Below are 9,752 nucleotides of genomic sequence, written 5' to 3'. Positions count from 1 at the left end.
GGTTTATGAATGATTTACTTTAGCTAATCATCGACTGCTCCCTGGTGGACAAAAGTTCAGCAATAATAAGAGTTCTACTTGGAACGTAAACTTCCTCAATCCACAGAAAGCACTGTAGCGGTGTGCATTCAGTTGCTTGAATAATTCAATAGGTTTTTATTAGCACAGATAAACCGGTCTCTGGTCACATTTCCGATTTTGTGGTAAGTGCTTCAACAATGTAACGCTATACTGTCTTGTGAAAATAAAAGTTACATGTTTAGCTAGCTACATTAGCTACTTTTCAATGAAGTTAGCTAGCTATTTAGCTAGCTTTCCTTGTTAACATTAGCTTGCTAGCTACCTAGCTTGACACAGGGGGGAGGATCTTTGCTTGACCCTCGCGGCTGAGAAAGCATCAGATTAATTTATGACATTTGTACACGTGGCGAATGTTTTTAGATTCGAAATGTGCGCAGAACTTAGATTGATAACGATATGCCACACTAACGTAAAAGTTCGGGTTTGGCTATAGCTTCCATGTCAAATATTTGACATTTTAGGCATGCCATAACAAATGTAAATATAGGGGCATAATATGCTTGTTATAATACTGCATCGCGTAACGTTATTTGGCTGTCAAGAAAGTGTACAATACAAATGGTATCTGATTTCTATAATGTAGCCTAGTCAGCTTGAGTTGGGCAGCAAAACAATGTTGTACTATGCATTTAGGACTGTACAAAATAAGATATGTTATGGTGTGAATCCCTACCTCAGTATGTGAATCCCTCAAAGACCAGACTGTTATTTTAGGGGCATGCCATGATCTTGAGAAAATTAGGGTGTATAATAGCCATGTACTTCGACATTGTTTACTCAGGGAGATTGTTCACGATATACTTCGAAATTGGACGTCTATCCATGTCCTGAGGAGGTCGGGAAATGCCTTCAAAACCGGACACTAGGGGAAACAGTTAGCCCTATTACCATCTAGTAGACTTGGGTTTTGCTAGGGCGTTGTGGACGGGGATTGTGGATGGGCGTAATCCCATGACTCTGGATCATGCATGGTGGACACAGTTTTTTTGTTTTAACCCTATCCCATAACTCTGGATCAGAAGGTTGTGTGTTTGATCCCAGTGGTGGACACTGTTTTTTTTATTTGATGTTTTAACCCTATCCCAAACATTAACCCTTACCTTAACCATTCGGAATGAGTGCCTACTCTTAACCCTTAAAGGGGAAGTGTGGCGGTCTTGGTTCCTGCAAGCTGACTAGTTGAATGGTGTTTCCTCTGACACATTGGTGCGGCTGACTTCCGGGTTAAGCGAGCAGTGTGTTAAGAAGTAGGCGGCTAGGCGTGTCATGTTTCGGAGGATGCATGTCTCGACCTTCGCCTCTCCCGAGCCCATTGAGGAGTTGGAGCGATGATACGGGGTCGTAACTAGCAGTTAGTGAGAAAATGGGGTAAAAACTACAAAAATCTGCTTCTTGATATGCCACACCTGTCAGGCAAATGAGAAATGTTCACTAACAGGGATGTAAACACATTTGTGCACAGAATTTGAGAGAAATAAGCTTTTTGTGCATATGGAACATTTCAGGGATCTTTTATTTCAACTCATGAAACATGGGACCAACACTTTACATGTGTGTTTATATTTTTGTTCAGTATAAATTGGCCTGTGTGTATTTTCGTTAGTCATCATGTATCTTATTTATCCAACACAACTATCACATGCGCACAGGATACAGAGCCTGTTTTGAGCAGGGTCACTCCTGCAGCTCCTCAAATGCAATTGTGGGTTAAAAACACTTTTGGTGCAAAATTAAAAATATCAACTATTTGTATTTCTCAACTGGTAATTGAAGCGCACCTCACATTCACCATTCAAGTGCAGGCAAAAGGCTATCAGCGCGTCACCCACCACTTTACAATGTGAGCTGGAGGCATTATGCATTTTGAAAACATAATTTTTTGAAACCTGAATGTTTTATTTCATATTATGAGGCATGTCTTACCTTGCTTCAAAGTAACCTATAGGCAAAATCCCACCATGGAAACATGAAAGCAATTATAAAGACTTCATAGGCGGCGTGTGAGTTTCAAGTTTGGGGAAACTTTCAATTTATCCTTCCATTTCTCCGGTTTTGCTTGCCAGTTATGATTTTTATATGCACATTTTCGTGGAACAGTTTCATTTCAATAATAACGTTTTTGTTTATCAAAATCATTGTCACGTGGTTAATCATAAAAATCTAAATTAAAATGATAAAAATCTAAATGTTAAAAGTAAACTAATGCGAGATCACCAGCCTCTGCCATATGGACACATTGATACACCGTGATCCATTGGTGGCGAAAGAAATGAGCGCATGAAACTCATAGCCTATAGGCCAATGCAACAGGAGGCCTATAACTTCCATTGCTCTTTCAGACCAATGATTGGTGATTATCGAGGGGGGGATTGTTGGAAAGATTTTTCAAATAGCTTACTGTGAGGAACTATAGTTTTAATATATTAACATTCGCAATGGATGTTAAACACTTTACTACATTTCCGCGCAGCAGGCCAGGTACTTCAATGCGTGCTCAGGCGTGCGCGCTCCCTCAACGTTATCAGGACAGAGAAACCAGACACATGCTCATTGCTCACATGGAGCACTCCAAACAAAAGACAATTACAAAATGTATGGTGATGGTTTATGAAATAAACCAAAACTTGTTTCTCACAAGTGTGGAAGAATGAGAACGGTAAATTACTGTAATTAATCGATGCATTAACAGAAATCAATGTAACCAAATGGTGGGGATTAACGTTACATTTACTACAGGTGACATGTTAATGGGGAATTGATCAGAATGAAAGGGCAAACAATTCACACAATTAAACCATGAATGTGCAAGAATAGCGGGAGACAGCTGAGCCATTCTGGAGAGAGACACACCTATATCTTCGCCACACACCCCTCCCCTTCTTCTTGTTTCAACATTTTAAATTATACTCGGACACATTATCTTCACATATATTTGAGATGCTTTTCACTGACAGCTGCAACTCAATAATCAGCTAGGCCTATTGCCACGCGCGATGCCCAAATTGCGGGCTTCCCAAATAGGCGTAGGCCTACGAGCTTGTGATATGAAACAATCCACAACTATTTTTTAAAAGAAGGTAATTGTCCTCGATTCCTCTGTGGCTAAGTCATGCTTTCTGGTGAAGTATTTTCAATTATTTTATTTGTTTCTGTATAGACAAGAGTAATGATGCAATTTTGGCAAATGTATTTCCATTTAGTTCCCTATTCGACCCACCGCTATGCCATTTCTCTGCTGTTCTATTGGTTTTCATATCAACTTTCTTTCGTTGTCCAGAAGCGCAATCCTAGTCATATTAGCAACCCATCCTAGTTGTTGCATCTTTAGATTCCCCCTCTTTCTAAATTTCTAACAGAGATTTTCATCTCTGTCACATATGGAACCGCTATCAGATGCGCTGTTTAGAATGGTGCTTTCCCAGGTGTGCTGTTTAGAATGGTGATATGCCGCAAATTGCATTTTGGCAAATGTTTGAAAATGAAGTTTTATTGGCTGCTTCATTACATGACTTGCATGTTCTGTTAAGATTGATTACCATAATCTAAATGTGATTTCTGTCATTCTGAGCACCTTGGATGATAACCTTGGTAAATATGTCAAATGGCTGGTCAGTTAAAATCTTCCCGGTCACGTTGTCAGGCGCCACATGTTCCTAATGGAAACCCTGCCAGTGTGTCAAAAACATTTTGAAATTTGATGTTTGAAGCAACTTCGAAATTTGACATTTGGAGAAACGTGGATAAACGTCTAATACTGCAGTGATACTGTGAGAGCTTGTTGTGTTTACTAGCTAGTACCTCAGAGAGAGAGCGAGCCCAGAGAGCTGTAAGTGAGTACACAGACACGGTGCATGTTTCTTTCCCATTGGCTGTTCGTGACAGGTGAGTTGAAGAGTCTATTGTTCATTTGACCAGGAAGTTCTTTGAGATGCTGTGAGAAGTGTTGTCATGGATATGTATCAAATTGCAACTGAGGTGCCCAGAACAGTAGCTATTCAGTGTCACTACAGCACCCTGGTGGAATTACAGTTGGCTGATGGCTACAAAAATTAGAGTTGATGATGTTAGAAATGCACTACAAAGAGCTAAGCACAAGATATCTAGCTTGAAAAAGGAGCTCTCGGTGAAGTAAGTACCCTAGCTGCCATGTTGCAATAGCCTGCTTTTGTTACAGCTGGGTGGCCTACGTGGCTTCTGAGTCGATATCATGCATGCCTTTGGTTCAGCAAATTTAGAAATTATAGCCTAAATTGACAGTCAGATTGATAAAAGGTTGTTTTAATGGTTGATTATAGTCTTTAATACTTTGTAAAGTGTCATCAAGGATTTAAAAGTCATTGCAGTTAAATTCAAATCCATAATGATACTTATCCTTATCATACAAGTACAGTGCCTTGCAAAAGTATTCATCCCCCTTGGCGTTTTTTGTATTTTGTTGCATTACAACCTGTAATTTAAATAGATTTTTATTTGGATTTCATGTAATGGACACACACAAAATAGTCCAAATTGGTGAAGTGAAATGAAAAAAAAAAAATTATAAAAAATAAATAACGTAAAAGTGGTGCATGCACAGTTGAAGTCAGAAGTTTACATACACCTTAGCCAAATACATTTAAACTCAGTTTTTCACAATTACTGACATTTAGTCCTAGTAAAAATTCCCTGTCTTAGGTCAGTTAGGATCACCACTTTATTTTAAGAATGTGAAATGTCAGAATAATAGTAGAGAGAATTATTTCTTTCGGCTTTTATTTCTTTCATCACATTCCCAGTGGGTCAGAAGTTTACATACACTCAATTAGTATTTGGTAGCATTGCCTTTAAATTGTTTAACTTGGGTCAAACGGAGTGGGTAGCCTTCTACAAGCTTCCCACAATAAGTTGGGTGAATTTTGGCCCATTACTCCTGACAGAGCTGGTGTAACTGAGTCAGGTTTGTAGGCCTTGCTCGCACACGCTTTTTCAGTTCTGCCCACACATTTTCTATAGGATTGAGGTCAGGGCTTTGTGATGGCCACTCTCAATACCTTGACTTTGTTGTCCTTAAGCCATTTTGCCACAACTTTGGAAGTATGCTTGGAGTCAATGTCCATTTGGAAGACCCATTTGCCACCAAGCTTTAACTTCCTGACTGATGTCTTGAGATGTTGCTTCAATATATCCACATAATTTTCCTTCCTCATGATGCCATCTATTTTGTGAAGTGCACCAGTACCTCCTGCAGCAAAGCACCCCCACAGCATGATGGTGCCACCCCCGATATAGGACTCGTTTTACTGTGGATATAGATACTTTTGTACCTGTTTCCTCCAGCATCTTCACAAGGTCCTTTGCTGTTGTTCTGGGATTGATTTGCACTTTTCGCACCAAAGTGCGTTCATCTCTAGGAGACAGAACGTGTCTCCTTCCTGAGCGGTATGACGGCTGCGTGGTCCCATGGTGTTTATACATCCACAGGTACACCTCCAATTGACTCAAATGATGTCAATTAGCCTATCAGAAGCTTCTAAAGCCATGACATCATTTTCTGGAATTTTCCAAGCTGTTTAAAGGCACAGTCAACTTAGTGTATGTAAACTTCTGACTATCTGGAATTGTGATACAGTGAAATAATCTGTCTGTAAACAATTGTTGGAAAAATTACTTGTGTCATGCACAAAGTAGATGTCCTAACCGACTTGCCAAAACTATAGTTTGTTAACAAGACATTTGTGGAGTGGTTGAAAAATTAGTTTTAATGACTCCAACCTAAGTGTATGTAAACTTCCGACTTCAACTGTATATTCACCCTATGCTATGAAGCCCATAAATAAGATCTGGTGCAACCAATTACCTTCATAAGTCACATAATTAGTTAAATAAAGTCCACCTGTGTGCAATCTAAGTGTCACATGATCTGTCACATGATCTCAGTATACAGTGGGGGAAAAAAGTATTTAGTCAGCCACCAATTGTGCAAGTTCTCCCACTTAAAAAGATGAGAGAGGCCTGTAATTTTCATCATAGGTACACGTCAACTATGACAGACAAATTGAGAAAAGAAAATCCAGAAAATCACATTGTAGGATTTTTAATGAATTTATTTGCAAATTATGGTGGAAAATAAGTATTTGGTCACCTACAAACAAGCAAGATTTCTGGCTCTCACAGACCTGTAACTTCTTCTTTAAGAGGCTCCTCTGTCCTCCACTCGTTACCTGTATTAATGGCACCTGTTTGAACTTGTTATCAGTATAAAAGACACCTGTCCACAACCTCAAACAGTCACACTCCAAACTCCACTATGGCCAAGACCAAAGAGCTGTCAAAGGACACCAGAAACAAAAGTGTAAACCTGCACCAGGCTGGGAAGACTGAATCTGCAATAGGTAAGCAGCTTGGTTTGAAGAAATCAACTGTGGGAGCAATTATTAGGAAATGGAAGACATACAAGACCACTGATAATCTCCCTCGATCTGGGGCTCCACGCAAGATCTCACCCTGTGGGGTCAAAATGATCACAAGAACGGTGAGCAAAAATCCCAGAACCACACGGGGGGACCTAGTGAATGACCTGCAGAGAGCTGGGACCAAAGTAACAAAGCCTACCATCAGTAACACACTATGCCGCCAGGGACTCAAATCCTGCAGTGCTAGACGTGTCCCCCTGCTTAAGCCAGTACATGTCCAGGCCCGTCTGAAGTTTGCTAGAGTGCATCCAGAAGAGGATTGGGAGAATGTCATATGGTCAGATGAAACCAAAATATAACTTTTTGGTAAAAACTCAACTCGTTGTGTTTGGAGGACAAAGAATGCTGAGTTGCATCCAAAGAACACCATACCTACTGTGAAGCATGGGAGTGAAAACATCATACTTTGGGGCTGTTTTTCTGCAAAGGGACCAGGACGACTGATCCGTGTAAAGGAAAGAATGAATGGGGCCATGTATCGTGAGATTTTGAGTGAAAACCTCCTTCCATCAGCAAGGGCATTGAAGATGAAACGTGGCTGGGTCTTTCAGCATGACAATGATCCCAAACACACCGCCCGGGCAACGAAGGAGTGGCTTCGTAAGAAGCATTTCAAGGTCCTGGAGTCTCCAGATCTCAACCCCATAGAAAATCTTTGGAGGGAGTTGAAAGTCCGTGTTGCCCAGCGACAGCCCCAAAACATCACTGCTCTAGAGGAGATCTGCATGGAGGAATGGGCCAAAATACCAGCAACAGTGTGTGAAAACCTTGTGAAGACTTACAGAAAACGTTTGACCTGTGTCATTGCCAACAAAGGGTATATAACAAAGTATTGAGAAACTTTTGTTATTGACCAAATACTTATTTTCCACCATAATTTGCAAATAAATTCATTAAAAATCCCACAATGTGATTTTCTGGATTTTTTTTCCTCATTTTGTCTGTCCTAGTTGACGTGTACCTATGATGAAAATTACAGGCCTCTCTCATCTTTTTAAGTGGGAGAACTTGCACAATTGGTGGCTGACTAAATACTTTTTTTCCCCACTGTATATACACCTGTTCTGAAATGCCCCAGAGTCTGCAACACCACTAAGCAAGGGGCACCACCAAGCAAGCGGCACCACGAAGACCAAGGAGCTCTCCAAACAGGTCAGGGACAAAGTTGTTGAGAAGTACAGATTAGGGTTGGGTTGTAAAAAAATATCAGAAACTTTGAACATCCCACTGAGCACCATTTAAATCCATTATTAAAAAATTGAAAGAATATGGCACCACAACAAAACTGCCAAGAGAGGGCCGCCCACCAAAACTCACAGACCAGGCAAGGAGGGCATTAATCAGTGAGGCAAAAAAGAGACCAAAGATAACCCTGAAGGAGCTGCAAAGCTCCACAGCTGAGATTGGAGTATCTGTCCATAGGACCACTTTAAGCCATACACTCCACAGAGCTTGGCTTTACGGAAGAGTGGCCAGAAAAAAGCCATTGCTTAAAGAAGAAAATAAGCAATCATGTTTGGTGTTCGCCAAAAGGCATGTATGTGGGAGACTCCCCAAACATATGGAAGAAGGTAGTCTGGTCAGATGAGACTAAAATTGGAATTTTTGGCCATCAAGGAAAACACTATGTCTGGCGCAAACCCAACACCTCTCATCACCCCGAGAACCCCATCCCACATTGAAGCATGGTGATGGCAGCATCATTCTGTGGGGATGTTTTTCATCGGCAGGGACTGGGAAACTGGTTAGCATTGAAGGAATGATGGAAATTCTTGAGGGAAACCTGTTTCACTCTTCCAGAGATTTGAGACTGGGACGGAGGTTCACCTTCCAGCAGGACAATGACCCTAAGCATACTGTTAAAACAACACTTGAGTGGTTTACATTTTTACATTTTAGTCATTTAGCAGACGCTCTTATCCAGAGCGACTTACAGATAGTGAGGGCATACATTTTTCATACTGGCCCCCAGTGGGAATCGAACCCACAACCCTGGCGTTGCAAGCGCCATGCTCTACCAGCTGAGCTGCACAGGACTACTTTTAAGGGGAAACATTTAAATGTCTTGGAATGGCCTAGTCAAAGCCCAGACCTCAATCCAATTGAGAATCTGTGGTATGACTTTGCTGTACACCAGCGGAACCCATCCAACTTGAAGGAGCTGGAGCAGTTTTTGCTTGAAGAATGGGCAAAACTCCCAGTGGCTAGATGTGCCAAGCTCATAGAGACATACTCCAAGAGACTTGCAGCTGTAATTGCTGCAAAAGGTGGCTCTACAAAGTATTGACTTTGGGGGGAGAATAGTTATGCACGCTCAAGTTCTTTTTTTTCTCATTATTTCTTGTTTGTTTCAAAATAAAACATATTTTGCATCTTCAAAGTGGTAGGCATGTTGTGTAAATCAAATGATACAAACCCCCCAAAAATCATTTAAAATTCCAGGTTGTAAGGCAACAAAACAGGAAAATGCCAAGGGGGGGTGAATAATTTCGCAAGCCACTGTAGGCCTATCCAAAGTGTTGGGATATTGGCAATGATCTATAATGCCTGACTGTTAGCCTATATTGAATGATACTAGTTTTTGGATAAACTTGAGAAGTGTAAAGGCTGCTAATGATAATTTGTAATGTTAGAAATGTGATACCTCGGTTTCTTGAAATGTGACACCTCCCCTCTCAGATAACACAGACCAGACAGTGCTGTAAGAGGGAGGGAAGCTAATAATAAAAATCAACCTGTGTTGTTGATAAAGCCCGACCGCTATATCGCTTTCAGCTGATCATTTCACAGATATTCAGTAAATAGGCATGAGATAAAAAAAATTCATCCTATCTGAACACTTGCGGCCATTGTCATGATGTGTCATTATTGTTGCAATGTATAAAATCAATATTTGAAACGTAGTTATTGTACAAGTGCTTTTTTGTATGGCAATTTATGAGAATTCAGTGTGGGAAAATTACACTTTTAAATTTTGCCACTGTAAAACAGTATATCGGCAGAAACCGTACCTTCGGAAAGTATTCAGACCCGTTTACTTTTTCTACATTTTGTTACGTTACAGCATTATTCTAAAATGTATTAAATCGTTTTTTTTCCTCATCAATCTACACACAATACCCCATAATGACAAAGCAAAAACTGGTTTTTAGATATGTTTGCTAATTTATATTTAAAAAACTAAATAAAACGGAAATATCACATTTGCATAAGTATTCA

The 9,752-nt window shown here is 40.3% G+C and overlaps 1 protein-coding gene across 2 annotated transcripts in view; it reads left to right on the top strand.

Annotated features, from left to right (window-relative positions):
* The first annotated feature begins 102 nt into the window (after positions 1–102).
* The window catches only part of mipol1 (mirror-image polydactyly 1), a 67,193-nt gene continuing 57,543 nt past the window's right edge, over positions 103–9,752 (top strand). For both annotated transcript variants that reach the window (XM_084182287.1, XM_084182285.1), the window contains exon 1: positions 103–203. The gene's annotated coding sequence lies outside the window, so the exon portion shown is untranslated. The remainder of the gene's footprint in view (positions 204–9,752) is intronic.

The sequence above is a fragment of the Coregonus lavaretus genome, assembly GCF_964263955.1.
Source record: "Coregonus lavaretus genome assembly, chromosome: 18".
NCBI lineage: Eukaryota > Metazoa > Chordata > Actinopteri > Salmoniformes > Salmonidae > Coregonus > Coregonus lavaretus.
The sequence above is the reverse complement of the archived record's forward strand: the minus strand, read 5'-3'. Positions and strand labels throughout refer to the sequence as shown.